The sequence below is a fragment of the Benincasa hispida genome, chromosome 2 (genome assembly GCF_027475165.1).
Source record: "Benincasa hispida cultivar pf3 chromosome 2, pf3_genome.v1.1, whole genome shotgun sequence".
NCBI lineage: Eukaryota > Viridiplantae > Streptophyta > Magnoliopsida > Cucurbitales > Cucurbitaceae > Benincasa > Benincasa hispida.
Window position 1 is genome coordinate 56,298,392 of NC_143479.1, and position 11,140 is coordinate 56,309,531.

General features: G+C 36.6%; 1 pseudogene across 1 annotated transcript; it reads left to right on the forward strand.

Annotated features, from left to right (window-relative positions):
* Positions 1–1,185: 1,185 nt before the first annotated feature.
* LOC120071496 (ethylene-responsive transcription factor ERF017 pseudogene) lies at positions 1,186–2,509 on the forward strand (annotated as a pseudogene). The gene has a single exon (XR_016527852.1). The product of XR_016527852.1 is annotated as an ethylene-responsive transcription factor ERF017 pseudogene (transcript).
* Positions 2,510–11,140: the final 8,631 nt, after the last annotated feature.

An 11,140-nucleotide genomic window follows, 5' to 3' on the forward strand; every position in this document is an offset into this window, starting at 1 on the left:
CATCTCAAAACCAAATTGATAAGGAAAGGAGTAACTCCTATATTTTTTTTAAAAAAAATATTGTAATGTCTTTGTGGAAGATTTTTTGGTAAAATATTAAAAGAGTGGTTGTTCTACATCAAAAAGGTCGGAAAAAAAAATCATGAGCTTCAACCACTATAAAAAGCCTTCATGACCCTTGGTTTCAAGTCGTTTCAATTTGAAATGCTTTAATATTATTGATTGTGCTAACTCTTGTTATCTTACCTTTTGTACTCTCTAGTTTAGGAGTCAAAAAAATGGCGCGAGTGATACAAAACTCTTGTAATTGAGATAGGAGAAAATTATTACGTTTCTTTCTTTCTTTCTTTCTTTCTTTCTTTCTTTTTTTTTCTCTATGTTATTTTTGCATTAGAAATGAGAGGAACCTCCCATTATTAGCAAAAGAATAAGTAGAAAAATAATATGGAAAACTCTGAATCAAAGAAAAGACTAATGGACTATAAAATTTTCATTATTTGAAAAATTATTACATTCACACAAAAATCTCTCCCCGACCCCAATTATAAGAGCACTCTCTTAAAACATTATACCACTCACACAACTAAGTTGATATATCAAGGTTAAAATGCTTCAAATTGTAATGATTTGAAACAAAAGACATAAACTCTTTTTAAAGTGTTTTCGGCCTATCACTTCTTTGTATAAATTCCTTTTAGCTTTCGTTTGTTTCACAGATATTGCTATGAGATTTTAGATAGACATTAAATACCCTTGTTTGTTTTGCAGGATTTCACTTTTTAAAACCTAGGATATTATTATCCAGGGAATATTAAAAGCCACTTGACATGAGTTTTTTTTTAATACCCTCCAAACTCGTGAGATTTTTATACTTAGAGATGAATAAAGCCTGATTAATTAATAAATTAGTACCAATTAATCATTTATATTGATTTTAATTAATTATTAAATATAAATATATTATTTAGACTTAATAAGGTTCACCTATTCTCTTACATTTCATCGAATAATTATTTAGTTTTGATTTTATATATAAAATTGATAAATCAAATACATTTGTTTAACTTTAAAAAAAAATTAATAATCCTATATATCAAAACGCAGACATTTAATATGATTAACCATTTCCGAGTGGGATCCCAAATTTTTTGTGGAGGTTTTTAGACATGATAAGAAGGGATATGAAGAATGATTTAAAGCACGAGTAAATCACAAAGCAATTGTCACACGTGACGTGAATAGTATAGAGTATACTTACCCACATTTTAAAAAAAAAAACAAAAAGAAAACAAAATCACAATCATGAATTGCCAAACCTAAAGCTAATCTCCACGCGTCATCCTTCGTGTCCCCACGCGTTCCGCTGTTTCCTCCCTCTTTCAACGCGCCTCCATCCTCCGGTCCAAGTCAAAATCCCTTCTTCTTTATTTATACCCCTTCCTCTCCACTCTCCGCCGCAAATTCCCTTTCACTAACACTCAACAAACAACAATAATAAACAAAACAAAAAAAAAAATCTAAAAGATTTAAACCCATTTCCCCCCCATTGTATGACGAAGCCGTCTTCCGCCGCCGCCGCCGTTGACACTTCCGATTCACGGTACAAAGGAGTGCGCCGCCGGAAGTGGGGCAAGTGGGTTTCCGAAATCCGTCTCCCCAACAGCCGTGAACGGATCTGGTTAGGCTCTTATGATTCAGCCCAGAAGGCGGCGCGTGCATTCGATGCGGCTCTGTTTTGCTTGCGTGGCCGTTCTGCTCGTTTCAATTTCCCTGATAACCCACCGGAGATTGCCGGTGCTAGTTTGCTCTCAAGAACAGAGATTCAATCCGTCGCCGCCCAATTCGCTAACTCCGACCCACCGCCTTCGTCGGAACTCACCAGACCCACCGTCGATTCACCATCGCCGTCGCTGGTATCCGAAGTGACTACCTCTGTAATTGAATGTGATGAAAGATCGCCGTTTTTTGATCTTCACAACGCCATGGGATCGGGGAATTACGGATCGGATTTTGGGTTATTTCCAGAATACAATCCGTTTTATAATGAAATGTTTATTAATGATTCTTCTTCCACAACTCCTTCTTTTGATTATGGAGATGAGAATTTTGACGCCATCACCACTAATCAAGACTCATCATCATTCTTATGGAATTTCTGAGCAAAAAAACAGAGTTCTGAAGGTTTTTTTTGGTTTCAGAGCTTTGGTTTTTACCTTTTTTTTTTTCTTTCTTTTCCTTTTTTGCTTTTTGGGGTCTTGAACTTTTTTAAATATTTTTTGCACCCCTTTCTCGAATACCTTTTTTTGCCTTTCAATCCTTGAAGATTGATGGACCCAAAATTTTTGAGCTCGGCCATCAAATTCTTCTACTCTGTTTTTTGGAAAAAAATGTGTAGAATTGTTGCAGTGGGAAGTATTGTTGTTTGTAAAAGAAAAAAAAAAAAAATTCCCTTTATAATAAGAAGGGTTTGGATCATATTTTATATATGGAGTAATTAATTCATGTTAAATTTGGATCATATTTTATATATGGAGTAATTAATTCATGTTAAATTTGGATCATACAGTAATTCAAACATTATCAGATTAAATCATGCTTTATATGGGCCAATTAACATATCGTACAGTTTAAAGTTGATGGTTACATTTTCTACCCTACAAACATGGTACTTAAAAAAAAATAATAATGAATTATTGGAAAACTTCATGTATCACTAGTTTAACAAGTGTGGTGAAGGTCCCCGATGGTTATTGAGTAAGATGTGTATTTAACTCACAGGAACAAGATTAGGTATCTCTGATTAGATGAGAAACAGGAATATAATCTCCGATTCTATATCTGACCTCGAGTATATACACATATATATAGTTAAGATTAGAATATGGTGTTGTAATATTTAAATTTTAATTTTAAAAAACTATATAAGTTGAATATTTTAATTATAACTTCGTCACATATGAAATATTATTTTTTTAAATAAAAAGATTTACAATGTTTTATCTAAATAAAAATTGTATTGGAACGGTTAGAAATTTATTTCGTGGAACTTGAACTTTGTATTTGTATTAATTTTGTGGAAAGTGAGTACAATTGATATTGGATGACTTTGGGCTTGTTGATCTGCTTGGATAATCGGGTTGATTTTCTTGGAGGATTAGTGTTTGCACGAGGCTTCCGGAGAGGTTGATGTTCTTGAAGGATTAGTGTTTGCACGAGGCTTCCGGAGAAACTTGTTTCGTGGAGTTGAACTTGGGTTGGTTTGATGCGATGTGGTTCGATCTCTAGTACTTGATCCTCTGATTCTCTCTCGGTTGCACCGAAAATTGCATCTTCAAAGGACTTCAGTCTTCATAAGTCTTCTAGAGAATTCTCTATAAGCTCTTTGATAGAATGACTGACTTTTGCAAATGAGGGAACTTCTCTATTTATAGAGTTGGGCTTGGGCCTGGCTTTGATTGACCCATGGGCCTGACCTTTGGGCCTGGCCTTTGGGCCTAATTAATTGGACTTGATATTTAACTGGGCCAATGCCAAATTATAACGTCAAATTGATTGAAATTAATTTTACTCAATTGATGTCTGTGACGAAAACACAGAATTTGTCCTCAATTTCAATTTGAGACACATGTTAACTCTTAATTGGTCACAAATTTGACGATTCCGGAATTCCGTCATTAATTTAGCAAATGACGTGGTGGTTCGTGGGTTCGAAAATTTTCCTCCAACAAATAGCCCATTTTTTAGATTTGTGCACAGATGTGGGTGGATGAATCTTGAAAAGATAAAGCCGACATCGAGATGCAAGTAATTCGGTCTTGACTTTGATGTTCCCATATTAATTAAATCATGAGTTTAGTGACGAGTTTAACTAAAATTTATAATATGGGACGGCCAAAATTTTAATTTAAGAAAAGTCTCAACCTTTATCTCATACTTGATTTGATTTGGAGAGATAAAAAGTAGGAATTCTCCATTTAACAAAAAGGAGAATTCAGGTTTCATCCCAAATTAATTTGATTTAGAGATGAAACTTAAAAATTTTGAATTTAAAATGAAATTCAAGTTTTATCCCTAATTTATTTTAATTTGGAGATGAAAACTTTAAGATTTTGATTTAAGAAAGAAATTTTGAATATGGCCAAATTTATAAGAAAACTAATTTCACCCCAATTTAATTTAATTTAGAGAATAAAATTTAAAATTTTGGTTTTAAGGAAGAAATTTGGAATATGGCCAAATTTCAATTTTTTTTTTTGAGCTTTGTCCTCATTTAATTTGATTTTGGGATAAAGGAATCTCAAATGTAAAAAAAATAAAGGAATAAGTTTCATCCCCAATTTAATTTAATTCGGTGCTAAAATGCGATTAATAAAAAGGTTCGGTGCATGGCTAAAAGTTTTAAAAAATGAGGGACGAAAAAAAAAAGAAAAATCATCAAACATAAACTTTGGGTGGTTAAAAAAAATTTAAATCTAAATTTAACCAAATCTAATATTTCCAGATCGGATTCTGTATTTATAGTCCTTATAAATAGGGCAGCCTTCTCCATTTTCATCAAGTCAATTAAAGGCAGAGAAAAAAAAAACTCTCTCCTTTCTCTTGTTTTTCTTTCTTTCTTTCCTTTTTCCCCCTTTTTCTTTTTTACTTTTCTTCTTCTTTTTTTTTTTTTTAAAGAAAATTTCATTTTTTTTCTTTTCTTTCCTTTCCTTTTCCCTTTTTTTCTTTATGTTTTTCTTTTCCTTTTTTTCCTTACCTTTTTTTTGTTACTTTCATCTTTTATTATTTATTGTTATTTATTTTTTTACTAACTTGCCCCCTTGCTCTTTTTTTACGGGAGTTAGAACTATCAGCAACATGCATTTAGTTATTTCACCTACTTATTCATATCTTTGCACAAAAGGTGGGTTCTTTTTTTTTCTTTTATATATATTAGCAGGGGCATTCGACGTGCGACTGTCAGCTCCACCAACACGATCTGACTCTTGTTAGACACGACCCCTATGTGGGTGACCGTGTAGCCTGCAGAGGTGATCCACCAACAATGATCTGACTCCTGCTACCCCTATGTGGGTGACTGTGTAGCCTGCAGGGGTGGTCATCAGCTCCGTCAACAACGATCTGACTCCTGCTAGACACGGCCCTTATAATGCTTCCACTATTTATAGTTTTTATAAGTTCAAGGTCGGTGTGCATGGTTCTGCTCCATCTTAAGTTTAAGGTCGGTGTGCATGGCTCCGCTTCATCTTCAAGTTCATGGTCAGTGTGCATGGCTCCGCTCCATCTTCAATGACTTCGTCTCCAAAATCTGGCGTGGCTTGCTTTGCCTCCAACGTCTGGCGTGGCTCGCTTCGCTTCCAAAGTCTGGCATGGCTCGCTTCGCTTCCAAAGTCTGGCGTGACTCACTTCATCTCCAAAGTCTAGCGTGGCTCACTGCATCTGCAAAGTCTGGTGTGGCTCGCTTCGCCTCCAAAGTCTGGCATGGCTTCGCTTCATCTTTAAAAGTCAAGGCGCGACTTCACTCCATCTTCACAAGTCAAGGCGCAACTTCGCTCCATCTTCACAAGTCAAGGCACGACTTCGCTTCATCTTCACAAGTCAAGGCGTAACTTCGCTTCATCTCCAAAATGATCGTGCGACTGTCACCCACATAGGGGTTGTGTCTAGCAAGAGTCAGATCGTTGTTGCCAGAGCTGACGATCACCCCTGCAGGCTACACAGTCACCCACATAGATGCCGTGTCTAGCAGGAGTCAGATTGTTGTTGGCGGAGCTGATACCACCCTTGCAGGCTACACAGTCGCCCACATAGGGGTCGTGTCTAGCAGGAGTTAGATTGTTGTTGGTGGAGTTGATGACCACCCCTGCAGGCTACATAATCGCCCACATAGGGGCCGTGTCTAGCAGAAGTCAGATCGTTGTTGGCGGAGCTGACGACCACCCCTGTAGGCTATACAGTCGCCCACATAGGGGTTATGTCTAGCAGGAGTCAGATCATTGTTGGCGGAGCTGACGACCACCCCTGTAGGCTACACAGTCGCCCACATAAGGGCTGTGTCTAGAGGGAGTGAGATCGTTGTTGGCAGAGCTGATGACACCCCTATGTTGGGAATGTCCTAGAAGTCGCAGTTCGTGTTAAACATTCTATCTTATAAAAAACGATGACATGTTGATTTTGCATCTTATTATGAAAATCCAATAAACGTATCCTTGGCTATAGTCTGAATGTTGTAACTTTATGTAGTGACATAAACATAATCAAGTTGACAGTATATAACCTAAATGGTCTAATAAGTATATGGATGAAATTGGATATCTCTTCCTGGTAACACTATTGGATGCGACCCACTCTGTATTTGTTACAAGAAGTTGTAAGGTGCTACAAACGATGTGATCCACAAAATTTTCATGTTGAGACATGAGAGTGAGGGCATCCTATGCAATGAGACTGGACCACGAAAATAGTAACTTTTCTTTATAACGACCGTTTACTGTTAAAAATGACTATTTCATTTATTATATAACCTAGGTTAACTCAATCTTAATTCTGAGCTAGCTATGAACTCCTGTTTGTTTGGGATTATCCTTTGATCTGTAAACGGTGAGAGTAGTCCAACAGTACTGTTCAATAAGCTTACCATTTTGGGGATAAGACCAGATGAATAGCTGAGGACATAGCCTTGCAAGATGGAATTCACTCCTACCCTATTTAGGGTTAACAAATAGGTTGTTCTCTTAAGTATTGACTCCAGGTCTTGAAAAATCGGGGCTCTTCCTTCTCATGATAGAGAAAGAATTTGATTCATAGAGATTATGAATCAGAATTATTCATTAGAGGATTAGTAGGAACTTAAGGAACAAGATGTAGTCACGGGGGTAAAATGATATTTTTGACCTAGTTGTAATTACGAACAACCTGTGAAGGATCGACTTACCGATTATGGTTATTAAGTGGACATAATATATCAACAGTGAGGGGAGTTCAACTATGGGATATAGTGGAGTGTCCCATTAGTTAACAAAATGGGGTTAGATCGGACTAATGAGTTTAGCCGATTAATCTCGAATCGTTGGAGCCTATGATCTATAGGTCCGCAAGGTCCCCTTACTAGCTCGTAAATGGATAAGCTTTAGGGTAGCTTGAGAAATTAATTTGAAACGTTCAAATTAAATGGAACAAGAGATTAAATATAAATATGATTTAAATATATAAAGATGATTATTGTGCAAAAATTAATTTAATATTTGATATTAAATTAATTAATTTTTTAAAAAACTAATTTATGAAATTAATTTAAGAAAATCAAATTTTGAATTAAAATGATTTAAAATATTTTTTGGTTTTAAAAAAAGAATGGAAATTCGTTTGCATGTTGTACAAAAATGGAAAATGGGGTTTTTCCATTATCATCATCTTTATGCTCACAAAAAAGCATTATTTTCTCTACTTTGATTCTCCAAGCATGAGATGCAAGCCATGCACTCCATCTATTTGCATGTTCATCAAATATATATAAAAAAGATTGGAGTTGTTGGAGAAGAGGATAATATAGAATTTCGAGAGAAATTTTTCTGTAGAAGAAGCTGTCTTCTTTAGTCAAGCTGCTGTGAGTTTCTTTGGTTTCTTCACATCTTCAAGCTGTTCTTGAGTCCCACAACTTTGCCTAAAGCTCCAAGAGCATAGTAGAGAAGGCTTTGAGGTGGTTCACGTTGATAGCAAGTGAAAACAGTAGCTGAACAGACGTTTTCTTGGAGAGTTCATCAAAGATATGTTCATAAAACCCTTTTTGAGAAGAGCATGCTTTAGTTTTTGCTAAAATCAGTGAATTAGAAAGCTTATGGATCCTTGATAGTTCCTCTGCATATTGTTTTACTCTTTCACCCTACAGGCTACACAGTCACCTACATAGGAACTGTGTCTAGCAGGAGTCAGATCGTTGTTGGCGGAGCTGACGACCACCTCTGCAGGCTACACAGTCACCCACATAGGGGTTGTGTCTAGTAGGAGTTAGATCGTTGTTGGCAGAGTTGACGACCACCTCTGCAGGCTACACAGTCGCCCACATAGGGGCTGTGTCTAGCAGGAGTCAGATCGTTGTTAGCGAATCACCCCTACAGGCTACACAGTCACCCATATAGGGGTCGTGTCTAGCAGGAGTCAGATCATTGTTGGCGGAGCTGACGATCACCCCTGCAGGCTACACATTCACCCATATATGGGCCGTGTATAGTAGAAGTCAGATCATTGTTGGCAGAGCTGACGACCACCCCTGTAGACTACACAGTCGCCCACATAGGGGTTGTGTCTAACATGAGTTAGATTGTGCTGGCGAAGCTGACAGTCGCATGTCGAATGCCCCTGCTAATATATATAAAAGAAAAAAAGAACCCACCTTTTGTGTAAAGATATGAAGAAGTAGGTGAAATAACTAAGTGCAAGTCACTAATAGTTCTAACTCTTGTAAAAAAAGGGGCAATGGGGCAAGTTAGTAAAACAAAAAAATAAAAAAATAAAAAAAAATAAATAATAAAAGATGAAAGAAACAAAAAAAAAAAAAAAAAGGTAAGGAAAAAAAGGGAAAAGAAAAAAAGAAAAAAAAGAAAACGGAAAAGAAAAGGAAAAAAAACCAATTTTTCTTGAAAAAAAAAAAAGAAGAAAAGAAAAAAGAAAAAGGAAAAAAAGGAAAGAAAGAAAGGAAAAAAAGAGAAAGGAGGGAAGTTTTTTTTTCCTACCTTTGACTACCTAGGATGAAAATGCAGAAAGATTTGAGCCATATTTATAGGGACTCCAATTAATCCAGAATCCGATTAGAAAATCTTAGATTTGGTTAAATTTAGATTTTATTGGTTAAAAAAGAATTTTTTTTTAACCGCCCAAATCTTATTTTTGATGATTTTTCTTTTTTTTTTCTATCCCCATTTTCTAAAACTTTTGGCCATGCACCGAACTTTTTTATTAATCACATTTTAGCACTAAATTGAATTAAATTGGGGATAAAACTTATTCCTTTATTTTTTATATTTGAGATTCTGAGTTTATCCCCAAAATCAATATAAATGAGGACAAAACTCAAAAAATTTTCTCAGAAATTTGGCCATATTCCATCAAGAAGATCAACAAGCACAAAGGCCGATCATCCAAGAAGATCAATAAGTCCAAAGGGCAATAGATCAACAAGCTCAAAGGCCGATCGTCCAAGAAGATCAACAAGCCCAAAGGCCGATCATACAAGAAGATCATAAAAAAGGCCGATCATCCAAGAAGATCATCATGTCCAAAAGTCGATCATCCAAGAAGATCAACTGGCCCAAAGGTCGATCATCCAAGAAGATCAACTGGCCCAAAGGTCGATCATCCAAGAAGATAACAAGCCCAAAGGCCGATCGTTCAAGAAGATCAACAAGCTTAAAGATTATAGTTTATTTTGAAAGCATAAAAATACTATGTATTAGAGATTGTATTTACTTTCCACAAAATTAATACAAATACAAAGTTCAAGTTCCACGAAATAAATTTTTCTTAAAATCTTGTGAGAACAAATTGACACGCCCAGTGGGACTTCTCTACTTCTCATCTCTCTCTCAACATTCAAGTAAACTAATGGCACAAAAGAAAGCTGCATCCAAAGCAACTACTGCAAGCAATGCCTACACAGGACTTGTCACCTACAACCATTCAAAGGAGAGCATGCAGGAGCAAGAACAAGGTTTTGTCTTCACAGAGAAAATATGGGAGTAGATGATGGAATCTTCTAAAGGCGAGATCATAATAAGAGAAAATCCTTTGTTTGATAATTCTGCCTTTACTTCTAACCAATCAAAGGAAGAATCATACCTTGACATAGTGTCTGTCATGATGGCTAATGTAACAACTAAGTCAGCCATGACAGAGATGGAAAGGAAGATAAATCTTCTAATGAAGGCTGTAGAGGAGCAAGATCATGAAATCGCTGTTTTAAGAGGTCAAATAAAATCTCGAGAAACTACTGAGTCGAGTCAATCTCCAGCTACAAAAGCCAATGACAAAGGAAAGACTGTCTTGAAGGAAGACCAGCCACACCAATCTATCTCTATTACTGCCCTATCAGTTTAAAAGCTGTAGAATATGATTACAAACTCCATAAGGGCTCAATACGGAGGACTATCACAGTCCTCCTTTATGTACTCCAAGCCATACACCAAGAGAATCGACAACCTGAGAATGCCAGTTGGGTATCAACCTCCAAAGTTCCAGCAGTTCGATGGAAAGGGCAATCCAAAACAATATGTCGCACACTTCATTGAAACCTACGAAAATGCAGGAACCAGAGGAGACCAGTTAGTCAAGCAGTTTGTTCGTACCTTGAAAGGAAATTCTTTCGATTGGTATACTGATTTGAAGCCAGAAGTGATTGACAGTTGGGAACAGCTAGAAAGGGAGTTCCTGAACCACTTTTACAATACAAGACGCACTATTAGCATGATGGAGCTGACGAACACCAAACAGTGGAAGGGAGAGACAGTCATTGATTACATCAACCGATGGAGAGCATTGAGTCTGGATTGCAAAGATAGACTCACTGAATTATCTGTAGTGGAAATGTGCACTCAAAGCATGTACTGGGAACTTCTCTACATCTTACAAGGGATAAAACCTCGTACATTTGAGAAGTTGGCAACACGCGCTCATGATATGGAGCTGAGCATTGCCAACAGGGGAACTAAAGATTTCCTAGTCTCTAAAGGGAGAAAAATACAAGAATGAAGCCAAAGGCACTGAAAAGATCGTGGATAATGCCACAAAAGAATCTATGGTTATTCATGTGACCCCCTTGAAATTTTTCTCTAAGGAAAAAAAACAAAATTCAAAAGAAGGCATAATGAGGGCGAGAAGTGTCACCCAACTTTTAAAGAAAGACAAGAGAAGGTTTATCCATTCCTTGACTCTGATGTGGCAGATATGTTGGAGCAACTACTAGAGAAGCAACTTATTCAGCTGTCAGAATGCAAACAACCAGAACAAGCAGGAAAAGTAGATGATCCTAACTCTATAAGTATCATCGGGTCGTTAGTCACCTAGTTGAAAGGTGCTTCGTGCTGAAGAAACGAATTCTGGAGTTGGCTCATGAAAAGAAGATTGAGCTAGATTTAGATGAAGTAGCTCA